A 25,007-nucleotide genomic window follows, 5' to 3' on the forward strand; every position below is an offset into this window, starting at 1 on the left:
AATCCCAGCGCAGGGAAATAAAACCTCAAAACCTCCCATTGAAAACACCTGTGGGGGTTGCAGCAGGAGAAACTCCCGGCCTCACAGGAGTGTTCTTTGGAGAGACCCACAGGGTCCTAGAACGAACACAAACCCACCCACCTAGGAATCAAGACCAGGAGAGCCCCATTTGCTTGTGGGAAGTAAGGGGATGTGACTGAAAGCCAGCTCAGAGCCAAGTAATCAGCAGTGTTCCCTCTCGAACCTTCCCTCACAGTCACGTGGGTGCCCTGCCCTGGCGAATACCTAAGGCTAACCCTAACCCCTTACTATATAATAGGCTCACTGGGACAAAAAAAAAAAAAATGGCCCAAATGAAAGAACAGATCAAAGCTCCAGATAAAATACAGCTAATCAACGAAGAGACAGCCAATCTACCAGAGTTCAAAACACTGGCAATCAGGATGCTCACAGAAATGGTTGAGTATGGTCGCAAAACAGAGGAAAAAGTGAAGGCTATGCAAAGTGAAATAAAGAATAATGTACAGGGAACCAAGGAAACTGGGACTCAGATCAACGGTTTGGACCAGAAGGAAGGAAGAAACATTCAAGCAGAACAGAATGAAGAAACAAGAATTCAAAAATATGATGACAGGCTTAGGAACCTCCAGGACAACTTTAAACATCCCAACATCTGAATCATAAGGGTGCCAGAAGGAGAAGAGGAAGAGCAAGAAACTGAAAACTTATTTGAACAAATAATGAAGGAGAACTTCCCCAATCTGGCAAAGGAAATAGACTTCTAGGACAGTCTATTTCCAAGCTCAGACAGTCCCAGAGAAGTGGGACCCAAGGAGGCACACACCAAGGCACATCCTAATTACATGACCCAAGATTAAAGAGAAGGAGAGAATCTGAAAAGCAGCAAGAGGAAAGGAGACAGGAACCTACAAAGGAGGTCCCATCAGACTATCAGCTGATTTCTCAAAAGAGACCTTACAGGCCAGAAGGGGCTGGAAAGAAGTATTCCAAGTCGTGAAAGGCAAGGACCTACATCCCAGATTACTCTATAATTTAGAATGGAAGGGCAGATAAAGTGCTTCCCAGATAAGGTCAAGTTAAAGGAGTTCATCATCACCAGACCCTTAGTATATGAAATGTTAAAGGGATTTACCTAAGGAAAAGAAGAAGACCAAAAATATGTAAAATGACAACAAACTCACAACTGTTGACAACCAAACCTAAAAAAACAAGAACTAAAGCAAACAACTAGAACAGGGACAGGATGACAGAAATGGAGATCACGTGGAGGGTTCTCAGCGGGGAAGGGGAGAGGAGGGAAAGGTACAGAATGAGCAGCATAAATGGTAGGTGGAAAACAGACGGGGGAGGGTAAGAATAGTGTGGGAAATGGAGAAGCCGAAGAACTTATATGTACGACCCATGGACAGGAACTAAAGGGAGGGGGCATGTGGGTGGGAGGGGGAATAAAGCAGGGAAAATGGGAAAACTGTAATAGCATAATCAATGAATTATATTTAAAAAAGAAATGTAATTTCAAAAACCCTGAGCAGGTTTATTTAGAAACAACAAACTTAAAACAGTTACAATTCTTAGAACCCACTTTGTCCAGCATGAAACATTTTATAAAGTACAATACTGGATTATTGTGCACTAAAATAATTTTTCAAAGTGAGGCTGTTGCTTGTCAAAACGTCTGCACAAAACTGTACAGCTTTCAGCTGCTAATATCAGGAATACGAAGTGAGTTTCCGTGAGTGGGAGGAAGAGCAGCCTGTGACTCTGCAACTCGCCAGTCACATGGCGGTCAGTGCTTACTTACGGTGTTAGAGAAAGCCATAAGCTAACTAACGCATGTTACAGGCGTCCAAAATAAAATTAGGTAATAAGGAATACTTTGGTAATATTTTAGTATGTCAGTAAGAAATCTAATTATAGAAATCAATATAAAAATTTTAAATGGGTTATCCAACTCATATCCTACTAATCAGAAATTTTAAACTATCAGAATAAAATTCTGTATTTGATTTTGCAAAAAGATACGCAGTTGACAAGTCAGATCAGGTTCAAAGGACTTGATCTCATTTTCTTACCCCTTAGTGGTTTTCCAGATTAAACCATGACTTCGGTGGGATGCGGAAGACAACTGTAGTTGCAGTTCCCAGGAAGCTACTGAAATGAGCAGTGTCAGCATTTAAAAGACAACCTGCTAACGTGTCCCTCGAGCGCACGGTGGGCAATGCAAGTGTGCTTATTTTTGCTCTAGAACTTCTTCCTTTCGCAAAACTTGGGGAAATGCCAGAGCTGAAACAGAGGCGGGCGTGTGTATCTCGGGGCATCCTGACGCTCACATCACGGAGACGTGCACTGGCGCCCCCGGGGCGGAGACCCGAGACAGCGCTCCCCACCCTCGCTGCACGACGGACCCTTCCGTGTCCTCTGGCGCACGTTTTGGGAGATACGGCCGTCTAACCAGGGAAATGGACATTTTCCCTAAGGCCCAAGTTATAATGAAGACAGATCACCTAGGGTCCTCAATTCCTAAATTTCGCAGGGTTGAAAACTTAAACATAGAAGATATAATTTAGGAATGTGATCATTAAATATATTCTTTTCTTTCCTTTAAACAATCCACACAAAAAGGACTCATGGACATGCACAACAGGGTGGTGACTGCCGGGGGAGGGGGGTACAAGGGGACTAAATGGTAATGGGAAAAAACACAATGAAGATTAAATCACAAAGAGTAACAACCTGCACAAACTATGCTGTACAGCCAGTCAGTCAGTGCTCCCTCTTACAGGGTCTCGGGCCTCCCAGGCTCCCCTTTCCCCAGCACGCCCGGCCCCCATCATGAATGATCTCCGACGCCCCACACGCAGGCCTTGAGGCCGCACTGACTGCCGGCGAGCGCCGGCGCCCACTGCGTGCGCGGCAGCGAGGCGGGCCCCGCGCATCAGGCAGGCAGCCAGCCAGCCGCTCGCAGCCACGGGAGTGACCCTGCCTTTGTTCCCGCCTCACAACACGGCCACGCTGTCTTCGGTGGACCAAAAGGGCGTTAACGGCAGAGCCACCACGAGGAGCGAGCCCGCCGGCCGGTGGCTCTGCGATGCCCGGTGGCGAGTGCGGAGCTCCGAGGGCACCCTCCGGGGCTACCCTCCGGGGCTGGCGGGGCGGAGAGCCGAGCCGGAGGCCCTGGATTCCACAGCCATCTGCCGGGCGCAGGCACGGCTGCCAAAATGCAGAAATGCCGCTTAACTGAAGCGTGCTTCAGGCGCCCTGAGCCCGGGACACGGGCAGAGGCCCCGCCACACTCGCGGCCGCAGTGGGACAGCGTCAGTGGAACTATGTATCCACGGAGTTCTCCCTAAAGCACCGACACGGTGTGACTCCTCCAAACCCGAACGGCTAGCCCTTCACAGACAGGTTCACCACGCACCATTCTTGAGCCCGCACTGAGGCTCCCGGGCAGCGGCGCCACGCTCCGGCCTGGGCGCTACACCAGTTGAGCCCCTTCTCCCCTCTGTACTGGCCTGGGACACTGTCTCAGAGCCCCGCACACATCTGAACTCTTTACAACGTCACGGATACGTTCCAGCCACACACGTCATCGCGCTAATCAGGGTCAAGGTGAAAGAAGAAAGAAGGTAGCAGAAACATACGCTGCATTGGGTCAGAAAAGCATAAACAAAGTTGGAAGAAAAATAGTTAACTATCTAAACATGAACATAAAAATCATCCTTCAAGTGACTCGTGTTAAATACGAACTTGATTATTCTGTCAAGTTCTCTGTCATGAGAAACACTGGACTTGGCATTAGTGATAACTGTTCTGCTCAAGTGAACATGAACTTAGACGACTATGGAAATAATCCCTTGAAATATTTAATGAATTAATGTTACTCAGATGCACCTTCCGGGTGTCACCTAACTACCAGTAACTGTAACCGGCGCAGTGACTTTTGCCCCAGTTCTCACAGAGCCCAGAACATTCGCGTGTCCCCGTCAAAGATCTGTGTAGTCGATGCAAACGTCACTACCCACTGGTCAAATCCCCCACAGCGCCCCCACCTCGCAGGCTAAGCCGGCCGCGCCCCGGCCTGTGCAAGGACCGTTACCCTCCCTTCAGGGTCCAGCCACGCCTTCCTTCCCAGAGAAAACCGCGCATCCAGGAACTCATCACGCTTTGCTCCCTACCTTACCAGCGCCTTGCTCTGTGCGTCAGTCACCACTGTGTGATCTAGTATGTTCCGGCAACACCCCCTTTGTGGCCCTGGTCCTTGGGGGAGGGAAAGAGGCACCCTTCCCTTCCGGTTGGAGCCAACCTCCACAGCAGAGCCGCCACCCCCACGCCTGACCCGAGGCCACCCTCACCTCACCCCCCTCCCTGCAGGACGCAGGAGGAGCTGGGGGGGAGGCAGGCGCCCTGGGGCTCCGAGAGGGGCGGGATGAAGGGCGCGGCCCCACCCCGGGCTCTGGGAGGTCCCCGCCACAGCAGCTGGGGAAGGGCTCGTGGGAGGGGCGAGTCTCTGGGAAGGCTCCTTCGGTGCGTCCATTTGCCTGGGCCTCGGGGCCCGGGGATTCGGGTAAACACGATGCCGGGTGCGCCTGCGCGGGCGTTTCCGTGGAACGCACACCCGGGTCGGCGGGCCGAGTCAAGCAGCTTGCCCTCCTGGGGCGGGGCGGGGCCCCCACCCGGTCCTGGGGTGGCGGGGGTGGGGGGTTGGGGGGGTTGCGCCTGAAGAGGCTGAAAGGCTGGGTGAGGAAGAGTCGCCCTTCACCAGGTTTGAGGACACTCTTCAAACATCCTTCCCTACCCTCAAGTCAGAGAGACACTGGCCTGCATTTTCCTCTGAAAGCGTCCGAGTTCTTCTTGTCGCACGTGTGACAAGACAACTTAAAGCACACCTGTGCTTGAAAACAAGAGAAAGTCCCCAAACTCTAAAGTACACGGGTCATCCGGGGAACTCGGTAAAACGCAGCCTTCCTCCTCAGCCTTCTGTTCTATCGAGGCCGGCCGTGCACGTGTCACACGGGTCCCCGAGGGGCGGTCTGGCAGCGCCCCCTGCCGGCGGAGACCCAGTCCCGCACCGCTCCCTGGAACTGGTCCGGCCCACGGACTGCGGTGGGCATGGCAGACACCAAGTCCACACAGAGGCTTTCCACGTGACTGTGGATGCAGCCTGGCCTCTTCCCGGGCATCGCGGGAACAGCACGTCCCGCACAGGGTGGCCTCCTTCCTCGGCATAGGTCCCCGGATGAGAAGACACCTGGAACCGAGACTCAGCAGCTGGCTCGCTGCCACCAAAACGTGGTGTCAGCCAGGAAGAAGTGCTGGGTGTGTAAGCCACTGAGAGTCGACACACCCAGCTGACTTTTGTCACCGCAGGACAACCTTGTAAAATGTAATAAAACGGTCATGGACTTGCCCACCGACCAGTTCTCTCGCTCCCGGAATCAGGGAGCTGGAACTGTGGAGAAAGCGCCCGGTTTCTCTCTTCTGCACGGAACACCAGCTGCCACAGCACCACCTGGGCTGTCCGCCCACCCCACCTGTCACCCCGGTTCTCTCGGCAGCAGAGGGGCACAAGACGTAACCTCGGGTCTGTCGGGGCGCTCGTGTGTGCTCAGGGTACCTGCTTTAGTCACCTGCCCTTTGCAGGAAGTGCCCCTGCTCTCGGCCCTCCGCTCGCTCTCACGGCCTCGGAACCCGCTGTCCGTCCCACGAGCAGCCCTGCCCCACGGGGACCCGGACTGAAGGGGCATTCCCTCAGAGGTCAAGGTGAGCAGAGCCGCTACTTCTCGGCCGGGCCTTCCTCCGCACGAACGGGGCCCACACCCCACTTCCCGAGGTCCCCCTTCACGTCTTTCAGGCGCGTTCCAGTCTTCACACACAGGCCTCGGCTGTTAGATGCATCCCTGGACACTCGGGCACAGTGTCCTGCACGGGTGTCCCACACCGTCAGCACCTGCCCATGACAGCTCTGCCTCCGGCACTGCCCTCCTGCCGCCCGTCTGCGCGGCCCCTGCCTTGCGGAGGCCGGCCTGGCGGGAGGGGGGAGAAGCGGTGCCCGTCGGCGGGGCGACCCGTCTCCTGCCAGTCGCCCAGGAGCGGTTCCCACGGTCCCTCCCGCACGCAGACCTCTCCGCAGGCCCTCTGCAGACGTGCGTGCCTGGCTCAGCGCATTTCCTCCCCCTGGAGCTTGCCAGGGTCACAGAGGTGGCTCGGTCCCCTGCACCTGGAACGAGGGAGGTGGGGGTCTTCCTCCCTCACAGTCAACGGGGCTGCCTTCCAGCCACAGCAGAAGCGGCTTCTGCTCCTTGAGTCCTAAGTCCTACACGTATTTCTAATTCATCCTGACAACCTGTGAGGTAGGTAGGTAGCGTTATTATTCCTCTTTCTTAGATGGTGAAACTGAAACTAGGAATAGAAAACTGACCTCCCCAAGGAGCAAGAAAGAGGAAGAGCTGGGACTTGCAAGCGGGTGGAACTAACTCCAGAGCGAAGCGCTGCCCGGCGCAGACCACGTGACGACAGCCCATGCCCGGGCAGAGGAGCGGCCGCCCCGCCGGGATGACGAGCGGAGTGCTCCGCGTCCTGCGCGGCCGTCCGGGACCCACGTTCTGCTCGGAGGTCGTCCAGTGCACGCAGGGATTCCTTAAGAAGTCCTTGGAATCAGCAGAGCAGGACGAATTCAACAGGGGAAAAGAGTTGGTTAGGATTACGTGAACTGAGAATCTTAAATTCTAATAGGTTCCAAAATGTTGGAAATGAGCTATTGCTCGAAGAACCTTAACGCCACCGATGAATGCTTTAAAGCACAGAGACTGCTGAGGAAAGCCCAGGGAGTCCCAACCACACGCAGGAGAGGGGCAGGCCGGCACAGAGGCCGCGCGAGACCACACGGCTGCGAGCAGCCAGGGCGTGCGCCCGGGGCCGAAGAGCCCCAGCGCCGTACCTCTGCTCTGCCTCACACGCCCCTCGTGCACGGTGCGGGGAGGAGCTGAGGGAGCCGCCAAGAAAGGAGACCATGCTCTGTATCTTCCCAGAAGGCCGACCAACGAAGCGAACCGAACCAACCCGGAGAATGTTTTAAGGAACGCCCTGTCCAGCTGCGGCAGACGCAGAAGCACCACCCAGCCCCACTGGGGACGGGACGCGCCGCGCCGCCGGGAGTGCCGTGTCGGCACTGCCTCCCCCGCGGGCAGCCGCCCCACCCCGCGCCCTCCCGGGCCCAGGAAGGCCCCGCGCCCACCCACTGCCGCAGGAGCGCACCCAGGCCTGGCCCCATGGTCCAGCGGGGGCTCTTCTAGCTCCCTGGCTCCCCGTGGGGCGCACGAGGCGGCCCACCTCCCTTCCCCTTCCACGGCTGTGGACCCCAGGGGTCCCTGCCCGCCAACGTTCCGCATCTAGCCTGCCCGCAGCTGCTTCCAGAGGACCCCCGGCCCAAACAAGCAGCAAGGACCGGACTGGCCCACCAGACTCACTGTCCCCTCCCCTGTGGCCGCAGGGCAGGGGCTGCGACTACCCGGGTGTGCCCGCTGCGAGCCTGACACAGCGGGGGCAGAAACTGGGGGGCAATGGCGGCGTGTTGTCTGGTAACTTTAAAGCAAAGAGAGCGTGTTCCGGCGAATTCAGCGGGTGGTCCTCCTCAGCGGCCCACATCGCCCTCTGGCCGTGGCGACCCACCCAAACCCCCGCCCCTCCGAGGGCTGGTCCTCTGTCTGAGAGCCCGGTGCGAGCGCCGCAGCCCGGGCGCGCCGGCCCCCTTCGAGCGCGGCTCCTTCTCACTCGCTTACCAGCACCATTCGCTCCGACCCGCCTCTGCTCCGGCCTGAGTCCGGCGGCCGGTGTCCTTGTAAGGAGAGGGAAGTGTGGACAGAGAGGAGAGGCCACCCGAAGGAAGCCCTGGGGACGCCCAAGATGACAGGTGAGCCCGGAAGCCGGGCGGCAGGCCCAGGATACGGGCTCCCCCAGCACCTCCAGAAGGAGCCAGCCCTGCCGGCCCCCGGGGGTCAGACGTCTGGCCTCCAGGGCTGGGAGCGAAGCAGCTGCCGCCTGCAGCGCCGGCCTGAGGGCCTCTGCTCCGCGACAGCAGCCCCGGGACGCAAGCCCGGCTCCCGGGGGGCACACCCCGCCCCACCCCACCCCACGGCTGGCTGAAGCGGCGTGGACTCCCCTGCACCATGCGTCTCGGTAAAAAGTACAAAGCGGGGGTTTCCACCTGGCGCGCCGCGAGGAAGTTTAGAACACGCAATATGACTCTTCAGTCCGGGGCACTGGCCTCCCTCCCCGTAGGCTGTCAAATTGTAAAAAATGACAACAGCCAATACAACAATAGCCATCTGGTGTGAATGAATCAAAGTTACACCTATTTTTTGTCAGATCAGCAAAAATACAGTTTCTGGTGGGCCGCAGCATTAGTAATCAGCTTCCGTGTGCCGTGGGATGAGAGAGGTTGGAGTCGCCGGTGTCACAGCGATGTGGCGGCGAGGAGGAAGACCGGGGCTGGGGTCGGCGTCGGAAGCACGCCACCTCCACGCTCAGACCTGACCACTGGCACGCAAGCATCTCTCGGAGCGGGGGATCCAGCGCCCACCCGAGAGGGGGCGTGGCACAGGCGACCCAGGGGGCTGCCTCGGCGCCCACCTTCCCACCCCCGCTTACCAACCCACAAAGGGGACCCTCCCCAGAAAAACCCAGGTTTTATGTATTAAAAATCATGTACTTATTCTTACATGTTTAAATCTTGGTTGCCTTCAAAGTACTCTCCATTTGATGCGGCACACCTACTGAGATGTTTCCCTCCCTCCCCGTCTCCCAAGTCAACGGGCTTGTCCTCAGGTAAGGATGAAAGAAAGGAAAAAAGGGAGGGAGGGAGGGAGGGAGGGGAGGAGAGGGGGAGAGGGGGAGAGGGAAGGGGAGGGGGGAAAAGAGAAACATAACCACACATGCAGGCCCCCAGCAGGTCGGGGCCAGGGCTGCTCTGGGGCCCCTACCACCCTGCCGTCCCCCGTGCCACCATACGATTTTGAAAAATCCAAGCAAAGCCTTTTGGTCTTGCATTCAGCAGATCCTTAATCAAAGTGTCTGGTTTGGCCATTGACTACTGCCCCCTGTCCCGACGGGCCGCTGAGAGGCAGGCAGACCCCACGCCCGAGCCGGAGCAAGAGCGAGGCCAGCCCCGACTCTGCGCTGGCGGCCGGACCCGGTCCTCCGCGAGGCAGCGTTCTGCCCGCCCTGGCAAGGCCGAGCAGTCCCGTTTCCGTGACGGCGCCACCGAGTGGCGAGGGGAAGGCCGTTCCGAACGCTGGCTGCTCGCAAGCGGGCACGCGCGTCCCAGCAAGCGGGAGCACGAGATGCGCGGGGCGGGGGAGCGTGGCGCCGGAGGAGGAGAACACGCCCGACACTGGCAGGGCTGCCCGACCCTCGGGGGTCTCGGGCCCCGCTGAAGAGGCCGCGTCCTCCGGGCCCCATGGAAGATGCACAAACACTAACGAGAACTGAGCAGCAAAAAAGTCTTGAGTAGATTTAGGATTTTGTGTGGGGCCGCATGCAGGCTGCATGCAGGCCCCGGGTGCGGGTGGGACGCCCCTGCCACAGCCACAGCTCCAGTACACAGACGCCTGTGGACGGCCCCCGGCAGGCCCGCCCGCGCCTCAGCTGGGGCCTCGGGGCCTGGGGGCCTCAGGGCGGTGAGCGGGCAGAAGGGGGAGCGGGCTGCCGGGCCGCTGTGCAGACCGGAACGCCCAACTGCAGGAGTGAGTACCAGAGGGCGACACGGCCCTGCCCCGTGACAGCTAAGCCCACCGGGGGCCTCACTGAACACGGAAAGGCACCCTGCACGCGCAGCATCAGAAGAAGGGCGGTCCGACACCCCATGACAGTTTCATCGCTTGGGCTGTGAGCCGCGGCCCCGAGCCAGGGGCTGAGGAGCCCCGGCGCCTGCCAGCACCGAGCGCGGCGCTCCCGAGTGTGCGTCTCCTGCTGCCGCGGGCAGTGCTGCAGCAGGGGTGCGTCTCGGCTCACATCGGACAGGCCGTGCTCCTGTCCTGATGGGACTCGCTTAGGAAAAGCCTGGCCGGGTGGCTCAGTGCCTCCCAGCTTTGCCCCAGTACCCCAAGGTTGCGGGTTCGATCCCCAGTCAGGGCTCATGCAAGAATCAACCAATGAATGCATCAACAAGTGGAACAAAAGGATGATGTTTCTTGGTCTCTCTCCCTCTACTCCCTTCACCTCTCTCTAAAATCGATTTTTTTTTTTTAATTAACAAAAATAAAACAGTAGAGGGGCCCACCCATCGAGCCAAGGTCAGGCCCTGCCCAGGCCCTAGGGCCGCAGCCACCACGGCCCTGCCGCCCCCTGCCCGCCCTCCCGGGCTCTCCGGGCTTCCTCCCTCAGCGCCGTCCAAGGGCAAAGTCTCAGCCACGCGTGTGTGATTTAACACTTTCTAGTAGCCATATTAAAAAAGAAAAACAAGTGAAATTAATTTTAATATATTTTATTTAACTCAATATACCCAAAATATTATCACTCTAAATACAATCCAGTAAAAGATTAGGAATGATATTTTACATTCTTTTTTCCCATGCTTAGTCTTTGAAATCCTATACACATTGGACACAAGACAGGACAAGTAAAAATAGCCACATTTTGCCCTGGCTGGCGTGGCTCAGTGGACTGAGTGCCGGCCTGAGAACCAAAGGGTTGCCAGTTCAGTTCCCAGTCAGGGCACATGCCTGGGTTGCGGGCCAGGTCCCCAGTAGGTAACACGAAAGAGGCAAGCAAACATTGATGTTTCTCCCCCTTTCTCCTTCCCTTCCTCTCTCTCTTAAAATAAATAAATGACATTTTTTTAAAAAACCGCCATGTTTCAAGTGCTCAAAGCCGACGTGTGGCTTGTGGCTTCCTTCCTGACCAGCACCGGCCTGCCCGGCCCCCAGCCCGTGCCTTCACACACTGCCTGTGCAGCGATCACTCCAAACGCCCTCTCCACTGTGCCCTTCTCTCACGAACCCAGAACTCTGGGGCCATCAGGCGACTGCACCAGTCGGTGTCTAATCGGCATCTCCACGTACAACACCTCTTTTTAAAAAATGGGGTTCCCAACCAGACCCCCTTGCCCTGGCCCTCCCAGCGTCAGTCAAGGGCAGACAGAGGTCCCTCTGTGCAAGCCACGTGCTGGGGCGCACACGCACGGTGCCTCCCGCCTGCACTCGCGCCCTGAGCTCATCCGCCAGCCAAGCCTCCTCCTGGCTGGCCACCGCAGCACCCAGACCCAGGGTCCTCACGAGCCCAGCCCCCCGCCCCCGAGATGCACTGTACTTCTGGGATGTCCTCCTTTCCTTCTCCCCGTTGCCTTCAGGTCTCAGCTCAAGTGTCACCTCATCAGAGCCCTTCCCTGTCCTCGCCGCATGACACAACCTCTCCACCTCTTGCTTCATTTTCCTTCTCAGCACGAACCTGCGCTTGCTCGACGTGCATGACCGCTGCCTATCCGTGCGGCCAGCCTCTCCCCACCCAGCAGGACAGACGGCGCTGCAGGCGGTGGCTGCGTGGCCCCACTCACGAGGCCCTGCGACAGAACCTGCCGTGGGGAGCCAAGCGGACCGACAGCCCCAGGCCACTGCACACCCCGAGTCCCCACAGAAAGGACATCAGGCCACACGTACCCCAGGCTGCCCAGCCATGCTGAGCACAGAGGGGCGCGGGACCCAGGCTCCCACCCGAGGCAGACCCCTGTCGGCCTGGCCGAGTGTCCGCCAACCCGCCCTGGCCTGAGGCTGCCCCCACCCGACCCCTCCTCTCGCCTTTCACAGCCGCATCCTCTGCACTCCCCCGCGCCTTCCCCGTTCCCTTCCCAGGCAGTTCCCCCAACAAGTCCCCCAACAAGTCCCCCGCAAGCCCAGTCGTCTCGGCGTCCAGGCCTAGGACGAAGCCAGCAGTCACGGTCACGGGCATGAATACCCCTGCAGGAAGAGTGGGGCTGGGGAAAGAACACGCACTCCAAGTTTCAAGGACAGACGCCTGGGCTCCTGCCCCGCTGTGTTATTTATAACCCCAGGAGGCTGCTGGAGGCCGCTGAGCCACAGCCGCATCTCGGCGCCCCCTCGCTCAGGTGCCGCCAGGAGGATGAAATGACACCGTCCACCTGAGGCCCCGACACGCGGCCTCACGCGGCAGGGCTGCTGTGACAGGTGCGGCTCGTGCTCCTCACCCACTTGCTGCAGCTGCTTCCAGGAACCCTCTGCCTTCTCCCCTCCCCGCGGATCCTGACTACCGTTCAATGAAACCGAGCCCCAAATAACCCTGTACCCCACCAGCGAACCCCTTGTTCAGCTGGGCCTAACCGATAAATAAAGTTTCCATTCCCTCCTACATGGGCTTCGAGCTGATTTACTAGATTTAAGAAAGTGAAATTTCATCAGTGATGAGGGTTGTTACATTCTGAAACATAGGCTGCTTCCCCTAAAGCTTCAAGAAAGTACACTTAAAAAAACCCAAAAACTAATATGAAACCTGAAACTACAATTCTGTACCAACTTCTTACAGCTAAGGTTTTTAGAACCCCTTCAAAAAAATTTTTTTTTAGTTTGCAGCATTCTAGATCATTACTGAGATTTCAAGAATATACACACTGACTCTGCATGGATCTCCATTTAGCAGTTACAAAGCCCTCAAGCACACACGTGTGGTGCACACTTATCTGCACTCTAAGAAGCCTCCGAGTGGGGGCGCTCCTGGTACGCCGTCCACGGGAGTCCTGGGGAGCAGGACGGGGACGCGGGAGAATGAGGGACCCTTACTTTTACGTGCTTCTTTTCAAAGTCTTTACAGGACAGAGGCCTGACTTGGGGTGGCCAGCCAGCACCCCACGCAGCGTGCGGGTGCTGCGTGGTAGGGTGGTGCCCCTGAAGCCTGTGTGATTCTGCTCACCGGCGTCACCCCGGAGAATTCAGTGCAGAGGTTAAATAAGTGAGTTAAGTAAATACTCTTTACAGGACTGGCTACATTCTTTGCGGGGTCCCGTGCGAAATCATTAAGCGTGTCGAAACTGTGACAGCAGGGCATTACACAAACCAACAGAGGGCCCCGTGCCTGCTCAGGATGCTGGTTCCTGAGGTGGACTGGGGCCTTCACCATTTTTACTAACCTAACATTTAATGTGCAATTCAGAACGTTGCCATCCTCAATAATACAACATGATACTGCGTGACTGCTTCGGAGGAAATATGTCCAGCCCGATGTCTACAACTGTTAAAATACACAACCAGCAAGAAAAACCTGAACACGGCCCACGACAATTCAGAGAAGTTGGACACTGGCCGATCAGGTGTTGCGGGCCGCACGGAGCCGAGGGGCTCCTCACGCACGTTCACAAGGGCACGCAAGTGTGAGGCTGTGCGCCGCAGCCCGGCGCTGCAGTGGCCCAGCGCGGGGGGCCCAGCCGTCGGCCAGCTAAGGAAGCTCCGGCACAGCCGAAGCAGGTCTGTGCGAGCCGCGCGGAGAGCACCCGAGACACGGCGTCTGCTGTCTGCTTCAACACGGCGCGCTCCCGGCCACGACCCCGCTGCTGACAAGTACGGGCGCAACTCTTCCCCGGGACGTCCCGGAAGCTGCTCAGAAGTTCTTCTAGATGAGTACAGCATGCAAAGAGGGTGAAGGAGATCCACATTTCACCTTACAATTTACTTCTTTTTTTAGATTTTTAACATATGTTTTTAAGTAAACAGAGGCTTTATAATAATTACTTACATTCAAAACAATGCTTTGGTAAATAATACAAAATATACTTTAACTGTCTGAAATTAAGCTCCAGCCCTGGCTGGTGTGGCTCAGTGGATTGAGCACCAGCCTGCAAACCAAAGGGTCGCCAGTTCGGTTCCCAGACAGGACGCATGCCTGGGCTGAGGGCCAGGTCCCCAGTGGGGAGCACACTGGAGGCAACCACACAAGGATGTTTCTCTCCCTCTTTCTCCCTCCCTTCCACTCTGTCTAAAATAAATAAATAAAATCTTTTTTAAAAAGAAATTAAGCTTCATATTTTACAAAAACAAGAAACTCCTTCGATGGTACTAGCAAAAAAATGTTACCAAAATACAACCATTACTCCGTTATTTGTGGTGGGACCAAGCAAGCAGCGGCAAAGGACAGTCACTGCCGCCTGGGCTTCCAATGTCAACCCCCGCTCGGTTAATGCCGTCGGAGAAGACGCTGCCGGGGAGCAAACATTGGCCAGACGTCTAAGACAAGGCTGGTAACTGCGTGGACAAAGGTGAAGAGCCCGAACGCACCCCCAGCTGGGCAGGTATTCTGAAACACCAGTCACGTCCAGACTCTGAAGGCTGCAAAGGCCTCTGGAACATGGAACTGAGCGGAAACCGGCTCTGGCCAGGAAGGAAAACAAACCCCTCCCACACTCTACCTCCCCCCATCGCTGAGGTCACCTCGGTTCCCCTCCCCCACGGACGATTGACCCGCACTGCGGCAGGTCCCCTTACCCTCACACAACCCCGCGGACACCTCTGCCGCGCAGGCGCCCGGCTCACCGCCTGGCAGTCTGTGCTGAGCGGCCGCGCCCCTGCGCCCGGCACCAGCGAGCCCCCCACACACGGTGCCCAGGCTCACTTCTGGTCACAAGAAGGTCACTCACACACGCATGGCACACACATGCACACAAAGCCTGCACCCACAGAACTCACATTCCGTTGTCACTCTAGCTAGACACACACACACACGCACGGCGACATATTCTCAAACATTTTTGTAATTATCAATTTTGTTTTATTAAAGCCTTTATTTCTAATACAGTTACTATTTCATTCACTGGGGAAACCCTATCATCCCCAATTCTTTGGGGCAAGTTTTAAGAGCAGCTTATTAAGAATATGTAGATTTCTAATGATTTTTTAAAAGCTCATAATCATAAATACAGTCAATGTACACTAAAGCAATCAATACATATTCTTATGTTGTTGCAAGTAGGAATTCCATATTACTTTAGAGCCAACAAATACCACTTTTTAAAGTTTCTGGATACAATCTGTTAATAAGTAATGCATGTAGACTGAAAAATAGTAACTAAACATTGAATTAAAAGTTTCTGAATCAGAGCCAGTTTTCCTCACCTGGTTTCTCCCTTCATGGCAGGCCAGGTAAGACCTCGACCAGACAGAGGGAGGGGCGGGGCTACAGAGAAAGCCCCCTTGCGGGGGCGGGGGGGGGGGGAACGCCTTGAAGATGATGTCAAAGACACAATTTCCATTTCAACCACCATTCCATATACTAAATAGGGAGACTCTATTGCTTAATGAATTATTTCGAGATATAAGATTTAAATAGAAATATTTGCTCTATTGAAAGAGAATACACAGTGTAAAAACTTACAATTTCCATTTTCTAGTGATTACCTTAAGTCACACGCAGAGTAACAGACTTGCCTACAGTTAGGTGTGCCTGTCTCCCGAGTAATTTTGGACCACCATCATGAGTCTGCCCGTGAAACACCCTCTCCGACTGAACATTCGCTTTTCTTTATTTTTTCTCTTCTTTAAGATTTTATTTATTTATTTATTTATTTATTTATTAGAGAGAGGGGAAAGGAAGGAGAAAGAGAGGGAGAGAAACATCAGTGTGTGGTTGTCTCTTGTGCGCCCCCTACTGGGGACTGGGCTTGGAACCCAGGCATGTGCCCTGACTGGGAATTGAACCAACGACCCTTTACTTCGCAATCCGGTGCTCAATCCACTTAGCCACAGCAGCATGGGCCTCCAAATGCTCACTTTTCTGCTTATTCTCAAAACTAATGAAAGAACAGAGGTGCAGGTGGAGAGGCGAGATGACTTCTTTACATACGAGCACCAGGAGTAAACCCGTGAGCACTGTCACAGTCAACCAGCATAAGCTACACACCAACCAACTCCCCCAAGCACTAGTGCTCTCCACACCTGCTCCGACGAGCAGCTAAAAGCGGCCACCTGCGGAGCACCGCCTACACGCTGGGTGGGCCCCGTTCCGCGTGTGGCCGGAGGGTGGAGTCAGGAGGCCGTCGTGCAGAGCAGTCCGATGCGCGCCCAGCGCCGAGGCCAGAGACCACACAACGAGGGAGTCGATGCGAACACTCAGTGAAAACCTGCTCTGCAGGAGGCTGCGCTGCACGGCAGGGGGAAGTGACCTCGGAGGAGACTTCCCCTCTTCCCTCGAGGGGCCCGTAATCCAGAGACCTCTGCGTGAAGGCTTGACCAAAAAATCAAAAGGAAGAAACAGCTAAGCGGGGGCCACACTCAGGCACCGTGTGGGAGAACGGTAACGAGGAGTTAATTCTGAAAATCGGGGGCGGCTCCTTCCACAGAAGTACATGTATCCAAGGCAAACCTTCGGCATCAGGGACGCTGGCAGTAAGAACAAGACAGGAAAGGACATTCCAGCACGAAGGAACGGGACAGATGACCATGACAGTGGCCAGAGGTCTAGTGCTGAAACGCAAGGCGAGGAGAGCTGCGGTACAATACCCAGCTCGAGGCTGGGACGGGCCGGGTGGCACCGGTCTCCACCCGACTCCCTAGCCCTGCAACACTCATTCCCAGCCGGGCCAGGTGTGGGGGGGGGGGGGGCCTCCAAGGGGAGGCCTCTGCGGGAGGGGGCCTGCGGCAGAACTAGGTTGCTCCCCTCGGGGCGGTGAGACGGGGCACTGCGAGGACCTCTGGTGTAGACACCTGGGCGGGGGGGGGGGGGGGGGGGGGGGGGGGGGGGGGTGCTAGGAATTGACTTACACAGTAGATCTGTCCGGAAGCAGAACACAGGAGGACCACAGGGACCAGAGGAAGGGGGCTGGGCGGCAGGCCTCCCCGACCATCCACGGAAGGACCGCCCGCCTGCAGAGGGCGGGGCGGGGGGGGGGGGGGGGGCTCTGAAAACAAGGGCAGGGAAAAGATGCCCGGGGGGGGGGCCTGGTAAAAATCTGCTCTGGTCGAGGAAGGGGAGACAAAGTACTGCAGCCGGGTGACGAGAAGGACGAAGGTGCTGTGAAGACGGACACCTTACTGCCTTCCATCTGAAAGAGGACGTGCCGCACACGGAGTGTGAGCCGAGTTAAGTGACACTACGAGGCAAAAATAGCACAGGCAGGGCTGTTCTCGTTTCATGAAGTGAAGGGACTCAAGTCCAAAAGAGACGTAACCGGCTTGCCCACCGGGGGGTGAGTGCTGAGCAGAGATGCGAACCTCAGTCTTTCTTTAAAAAAATAAAAATGGAGTCTCTCAAACACAGGCCTAGTGGTCTTTAAGCAAGCCCCGCAGCCCTGGCTGGTCTGGCTCAGTGACGGAGCACCAGCCTGTGAACCACAGCTCGCCAGGTCGATTCCCAGTCAGGGCACGTGCCTGGGTTGCAGGCCACGTCCCCAGTGGGGGCCTGCAAGGGGCAACCAATCGATGTTTCTCTCCCTTCTTCCCCCTCTCTCTAAAAATAAATAATACAATCTATAATAAGTAAGCCCTCCAAATGCAGATTGCTATTTAATGGGTACAGAGAATCTTTTTTAACAACCGTTTTAATCAAAAAGCATGTAATCTGCTGGGAGCAAAGTTCCACTGCAAAGGAAAGGAATGTTTCAAACCTGGACTCTGGTCCCCTCTATCCAAGGGACAGGCTGCAGTGACTCAGCCAGCAATGCAGGCTCGCGGGGCCTGAAAGTTCAGACAGATGGGAGGTGGCGGTTTGCACTTTGTGTAAAGATCCCACTTGGTGTCACGTGAGAGACCAAAAATAACTGAAAAGAAATATTCTAAGTATTAACTGTCTTCAGCAGAGCACAAGCGCACTTCCAACGCTGTGGCTGCTGCTCTGCGTTTGCGATGAGCGTGCTTGACAATAACAGTCTGCTGCGCGAGACGGGTCACGGACTTCCTCCAGCAGACGCCCGAGTACGTCCACGTTCCAACTCCAGAGCGAGGTGCTGGGAGCCAGTCTGACACCCACGGCACCACCTGACATAGCCACCGACGTCAGCACAGAGGGCCGTGACTGCAGAAATGAGGAATCCATCCACTTGTACGGGGTTTCCAGAGCGTTCCGGAGAGGACAGAAAACCAGATGTGGCTCGTGAGAACGGAAAGGGTGGGGAGCGAGAGGGGCCTTCCCATGGGAGCCACGGCAATGCGCGAAGGAGGGGAGCAGCGGCTGGGCCCGTCCCCCGGACCAAGCGCGGCCCTGATGAGCAGCAGAGTATGCAGAGGTGAGGAGGAGGGCAGGTGAAGTTCAGGGACAGTTGGGGCCGGGCCACGAGGGGCCTTGAGTGTGACGCTCGTGGGCCCAGTTTCCATTCTCCAATCAACACCCAGCCCTGGAGCTTTCTTAGCCAGAGACTGGCAAAATCTGACCAGGTTCCAGAGAGGTGACTCTGGCAGCCAGGCAGGGAGAAGTGGAGGAGCCTGAAGTCAAAGCTTTAAGCCAAGAAAGAAACCGGAATCTCGGACATGCTGGCATCCATCTAGTATTTTAGGGGGGAACGTTGCTGGAGTCTCTGACTTCCCCCCTCACTTGATCACCCCACCGTCCGGAGACCAGTGTCACCATCACCCCCACTCTGCAGGTGGGAAAACTGGCCCAGGGGCCAGCAACTGTTCCACGTGAAATGACACGAAAACAGAGAGAAAATCCAGGCTCAGTACTTTTCCACACTGGGGAGAAAATTTTTTTTAATCCTGTTACTTTTGAAAAGTGCTGCTGTAAAACCTGAGTGACCTACAATAGCATTACAGAAGTGCTAAAAATCCATGTCATTCTCCTCAATGCTTGCAACTGGTGTAACAAATAAGCTAATTACCCTTCAAATAGTTACATGCTTTCTGTCAATGCCATGTGAAAGACCTGTAGTCTAAAAAACAAACAAAAAAAACCTGTACCTTGAATTCCACTTGCTATATGGAGTTAAACATTTACAAGTAGTATTCCGCCCTCCATTCCATGTTCCAGTGGCCAAACTGGCATTTCATTGATGAAACAGGCTTAAGTAGAAAGCATTACATGTGCCCAAACTTAAGCAGTACACTGACTACTTTTTGAATTATTAAAAATTCATTATTCAGCCCTGACTGCTGTAGCTCAGTGGATTGAGCACGGGCCTGCAAAAGAAAGGATCACCAGTTCAATTCCCAGTCAGGGCACAGGCCTGGGTTTCAGGACAAGTCCCCAGTAGGGGGTGCTGGAGAGGCAACCAAACATTGCTGTTTCTCTTCCTCCCTTTCTCCTTCCCTTACCCTCTCTCTAAAAATAAACAAAATATTTTAAAAAACTAACTTAAAAAATTTCATTATTTACCAGGTACAGCAATTGAATCAAGAATATAGGGTGGGGCAAAAGCAGGGTTACAGTTGTTTGTATGGAAAATACAGTAATAAATAACAACAAGAATAAACTCTGCGTTTCACACAGGCACTGCGGCAAACCTACTTTTGCCCCACCCCGTATAAACAGGAATTGCAAGGAGCTTACCTACCGATTCAGAAATACTGTTTGTCACAAAGGAAAGGCATAAAGATGCTGAGACCCATTTAAGAACGGCAGACCGAAAATCACCACGAGAGGGTATCTGACCTTCAGGACGCAGAGTGGCGGATTGCCCCCCGTTTAAATTCAAAGTCTACGAAACGGTCAAGGGGTCCTGGCGCGGGTCTTATTTTATGTTCACGGAAGAAATCGAGCTTGCGGGATTCCGTGCATAGTTTCATTCGCAGCACCTATTGTCAAAAATGCTTACCCTCCCCACCCCACCAATCTTCTACCATCGTTTTTGGTTTTTGTTTCTAGACAAGCAAAGACCCAAAGACGTAAAACCCCTTCTCAGGAACTTGGACGCAGTATTCAACCCAGATATCCAAGTATCTCGCCAGGTAATTATTAGCAGACGCCGCATTTAGTTAAATCGTTCCAACGAGTCTCACGCTCCCCTCCCCGCTTATCTCCCATACTTTCTGCCGGGTAAGATCTCTGCAGCCGGCCTTCAGGGGACAAAATCTGAGAGGCAGCGAAAGCGAAACCAGGGAAATAAAAACTTGGTTCGGCTACGATTTGGGGGTCTGCTGCCAGGAGCGCGCGAGCCCTGCCATCAGTGCCCCTCCGCCTGCACGCCGAATCCTGGAGCGGAACGCAGCATTTCACACGCGACAACCCTCGTCTCTCTCCGGCAGAGAAGCGGAGAGCTCCGAGAAGCCGCGGCGGACGCGCGTGCTTAGGAACCGGCAGGTTCAGGACCCAGCGGGCTCAGGACCTCTCGCGCCGCGGAGGCGAGTGACTTTGTGGGTTTGTCATTCCTGCAGGCGGCCGTAACCTTCGCTAAACCTTGCGCCGCGCCCGCCCCACCCCGCGAGCGCCCGGCCCCGCCCCCCGCCAGTCCCCGCCCCCCGCGCGCCGCACCACAGGACAGCGCGCCCGTCAGTCAGCGCCCGCCCCGCCCCGCCCGGCCCCTCCCCCGCCGGCGGTTTCCCTTCCCGGGCCCCTAAAGGACAATGCTAGAGGGGAGGGGGCAGTACGGCGAGTGCCCACCCGCCGGCCGGCCGGCCACTCCACGAATCCCGCCACTGCCAGCGCGGGGCTCCGCGCCTCTGCCCCACGTCCGGCCCCCGCCTCACTTCCCCCAAAGAGCCGCTCCCAGCGCTGTGACACCGGCCCATTGTGCGGACTCATCGTCCTCCCCCCGCTCGCCCGAAGCGCGGCGACAAGCCGGACCCGGGGCGGGGGTCCCTGTGCCCGCAGCCCACCGCACGCCGGAGCCGGGCTGGGGTTCTCAAGGAGCCCGCGGCTCAGGGGGCGGCCCGGCCTCCATCAGGCCGGCCCCAGAGTCCCTCGGCGGCGGCGGCGGCGGCCTGCCTGGTCCGCACCCGCCCGGCCGAGGGACCACCGCCCGCCCGTCCCGGCCTCCCCCAGTACCTGCCGAGCGGCGCGGCAGCTAGCGGTGGCGCCTTCTCTCCCTCCGTGGGCTCCGAGCGGCTGCGAGCGCCGGGCGGCCCTGGCCTGCGCCTTACGTAAAGCGGCGGCGGCTCCGGCGCCACTCGAGGAGGGCGGGAGGCGGCGCGCCGTGGCCGCTCTGCTCCGTTACCCGGCAACTGGCCTCAGCGCCCCGCCAACCGGGCGCGCTCCATATCCTTCCGCCCAGGCGTCGGGATTACATCAGCGCCGGCCGCCCCGCCCCGGCCCCGCCCGCGCCCCGCCCCTGCAGCCGGCCTCGGCTCGGGGAGCGAGAGGGCGGGAGGAGCGCGCTGGCTCCTGCTGGAGCCGCGCCGCTGCTGGGCGTGGGTACCCAGCCCGGCTGGGAGGTTGGCGAGCCGGAAGTCCACCCAGTGCGCGAAGCGTCGGAGGGCAGACATCCCACACTCAGGGGCGCGTGGGGCTGCTCTTTGCAAAAGCCCCTAAACTCCGTCGCCGCTCTGGCTCCGCCCGGGAAATGGGGCGCGACTTGCACCGCCCCACCCGCGGCCCGGTGCAGCCCCCGCCTTCCCCGGCACACGCTCCACCTGTCTGCGCCCCTCCTCGCTGCGTCCTGGGATGGCTGGAGTGGGCGGTTTAAAATAAAGACTTTAATTTAAAAAAAAAAAAAAGACAAGCTAAAAAAAAATTTAACGTGGCTCTTTTTATTAAGCAGGCAAAAATAAATTCTGGAAGATTCGGAAGTGGAAACCAAAAATGCACTAACCTTTTAATCATCCTGTTCTCACCCACCCACCTTCCCTAAATGTGATTCCTAGGGCTGGCCCCAAAAAGGAAATCACTAGGTATGATAGGAACCGGAGAGGAAAGCGCCGGGAGGTTGCCTACCTACAAAGTGGAAAGGGGTTCAGAGGGGGAGCAACCTGCCTGGGGTCATTATTCACTGATTTACTTATTAGGCATCCGCTGGGTGCCAGGCACCGAACTTTTCTGCTCAGAACTTGTGAGCGAAGTTCCCGCGCCAGCTCACAGGCTCCTGGGAGAAGCAGGCCTACGGACTGAGAAGGGGCACTCCGGTCGCTAGGTGCTGAGTGCTGCAGGGGCGGCCCCGGCAGCGTTTACACACCACCTGCAGCGTGGCTTCTGCGGGCATCACTTTTGTTCTTCAGAAGAATCCCGAGTCCAGGCATTATTGTCCCCCATTTCACAGGTGAGAAAGATGAGGCTCCTCAGGTTTGCTGGCAAGCTCTTGTGTCCCCCCTAAGCCGCACCACCTCTTGCAGAAGGCAGGGTTTGAAGCCAGGCTCCTGGCTGTGAGGTCTGGGGTCTCTTCCTTCACCCAGCTCTCTCCAGGCTGCTCAGTTTTATTGTCTGAGCATTTATCTCTGTTAAACGAATCTCATCAGGAAACAGGGTGTGTTCATTTAATCAGGATCTTCTGAGCGCTGATTGTGGGCCTGGCTAGGTGCCAGGTAGGAGTAGCCCTGCCCTTTTGGAAATTAAACTCTGAAAAGGGAGAAAGAGAATGAAAGGGTATAGGAAATCCAGGGTGCTCAGGGAGCAAAGGTGGGGGTCAACTAATGGGGCTTCAGGGGTTAGTTCCTAGGTGCCCCCAAACCTGGGATTCGCAGACTATTAAAATGCCCCCTCCAAAACATCGGGGATTTGAAGAGCTGTCAACTTTAAATTTTGCCACATTAGTAACATTGTTGTCATCAATAGTCACTGTTTTGTGAAAGCAAAAAAAAATTGAAACAATTTATCTCAGATGGTCTCAGAAGGGCTATATAACCACACACAGATTAGAGAATGAAATTGTCTTGGTTACTTTGTTTCCTTAGCAATTGTTTGCTTTGCTAAAAGTCCTGGAAGCTTGGCTGACCCAGTCTCAGGGCCTTCGCGCTTACCAATTCCTGTTTAAGGAACCCTCTGTCCCCAGATCTTCTCGGAGCTGGCTCCTGTTCAAGGCTCAGCTACAGTGTCACCTGCCCAGAGACACCTTCCCTGACCCCCACTTTAGAGTAACAACCTTCCCAGTCATAGGGCCACCACCCTGTTTTGGTTTTTATTCACAGCTCTGTTCAGTGTTGGGAATTATCTTGGTTGTTGGTTAAGGTCCCCAGGGAATGCAAAGGAGGCCAGAGGACACTGGCATTCAAGCACAGGTGGGTAGAGGCAGAAGAGTCCCATGTCAGGATTTTCTAAAAAGAAAACCACTTGGTCTCTGGGCACGTCCATGAACGCTCACTTCTCCCGACTCACAACAACCGACCACAGCTCTTTAACCCCTGCAGGAGGGCGAGGCAGGTAGAAGGGCAGCATGACGACTTCCGGTGCCCTCTGACTTGGCTGGCCTGGATGCCAGCTGGGGCAGTGTTTTGCAACCACGTGCATGCGTGGTGAACAGCGGCCAAGGCTGCATCTGGGATGCTTCATGATGCGCATGCTGACCGGCGGACAGCGGGGGCCAGGCCTCCTGGCTCCGAGGCCTCTGCTACGTGATCTCCCTTGCAGGGCCTCAGTCTCCCCATCCACACAGCAAGGAGTTTAGACAGGAGGATTTTGAAGTGTCTTCTTGCCCGCCCCCCCTTTTTTTCTTCAAACTTTGGAAACAAAATTTCAGGGAAGCTGCACTTGGATGAAAGGGAGAGGCCATGTGTGTGGGGGCAGGAGGTACAGGAGAACTCTCTGTACTTTCTGCTCAGTTTCATTGTGAACCTGACGCTGCTCTACAAAATAAAGTCTGGTTTAAGAAATAAAGGAATATGTACAAACCCCAACTTTTGTCCCACAGTAAAAATACCAGCTCATTTACTGACCTCCAGCAGCTTTTCTCACACTGCTGCAACCCACGCCCCCCCACTCCCCCCCATGCCCCAGGGGGAGATTCTCCCGCTGGCCGAGAGGGGGGGCTCCGGAGAGGTGGGGGCGGAGCTTGCGCGAGCCAGGCTGCTCCCTGCAGGAGGAAGCCGCAGGATTTGATTGCAGCCTGCCCTTGCCACCGGGCAGCACTGTGTCACTCAGGTCCCTCCTGAGTCAGCTTTTAATCCGCATCCAGATAAGAGCCCTCCCTAGGCACCGTCCCATTACCTCCCTAGGCGCCATCACCCTCATTTAGAGTTTTAACTGGTCATCTCAGCGTGGACCTTGTCAATCAAGGTGGCCAGCTCATCTCCCCAGGCCTGCAGCCCCCCAAAAGCCCCCTCTCAGCAGCCCTGCATTCCACTCAGGAGTGGTAAATACCATTCCCGCTCTGACACAGACTCGGGATAAGGCCTGGAGGAGCTGGAGGGGGCTTCACAGGGCCCCCCAGTACTCGAAGTGATGGGGAGAGAATGGTGCGGGCACTGGCCGAGTCTGTCCGTTGCATTCAGGGCCGAACAAAATCAGAGGTGCGGTGTCCTCCCCAGACCCTAACAGGCCATATAAATGTCAAGTCCCATCTTACTACTTCAGACTGGTTCCAAGGGCTGAAGGCTTTTCCCCCTCCTGTCCCCCCCCCCCCCCCCCCCCCCCCCCCGTCCGCAGAGACCGTCCAGGCTGGAGGCGGGGAGCGTGATGGGTAAGCACGCAGGCTGGACCTCGGGGCTGGAGCCTTTCCGCCCCTGATTAGACTGCTGACCCAGGTGAGCTAGTTGGCCTCCTAGTTTCCTCGCCTGTAAACGGCAGCATCCCAGCAGGACCTACCTGAGGCGGTTGGTGTGCGGGGAAGAGGGGATCCGCGCGGGAGCTCAGGTCCGCACGCGGCACGTGGCACGCAGCACGCAGCACGCACACTCAGTGAACGCCCGCCCGCCTTCCCCTGCCCCAGCTCCGGGCCCTCTTCCTCCGTCCTTCCTGACTCCGCCACTTCGCCCTCCTTCACCGTGCTCCTGGGCAGCTCCAGCCACGCTGCAGCCCGCAGCGACAGGAACGTGTCAGGACAGCCACATCGCCCCCCCCCAACCCACCCTGGACTTTCTCCCAGGGCTGAGACCTGCCTGCCGCCGGCACCCGTCTACTGGGCTGGGGGCACCCCGGCCCCAGCACGCCTGCCGCCGGCCCGCACAGTCGTGCCCCCTCGCCCACTGCTGTTTCCCGCTGTC

At 56.5% G+C, this 25,007-nt stretch overlaps 1 protein-coding gene across 4 annotated transcripts in view; it reads right to left on the reverse strand.

Moving 5' to 3' along the window:
- KIAA0232 (KIAA0232 ortholog) overlaps window positions 1-21,115 on the reverse strand; it is a 63,193-nt gene extending 42,078 nt beyond the window's left edge. For 2 of the 4 annotated variants that reach the window (XM_028507503.2, XM_036018541.1), the window contains exon 1: window positions 20,926-21,114. The gene's annotated coding sequence lies outside the window, so the exon portion shown is untranslated. Of the gene's footprint in view, window positions 1-20,925 lie in introns of all 4 variants that reach the window. The other 2 variants (XM_036018555.1, XM_036018549.1) reach the window with 1 other exon arrangement.
- Window positions 21,116-25,007: the final 3,892 nt, after the last annotated feature.

Source organism: Phyllostomus discolor, chromosome 1 (genome assembly GCF_004126475.2).
Source record: "Phyllostomus discolor isolate MPI-MPIP mPhyDis1 chromosome 1, mPhyDis1.pri.v3, whole genome shotgun sequence".
Taxonomy (NCBI): domain Eukaryota; kingdom Metazoa; phylum Chordata; class Mammalia; order Chiroptera; family Phyllostomidae; genus Phyllostomus; species Phyllostomus discolor.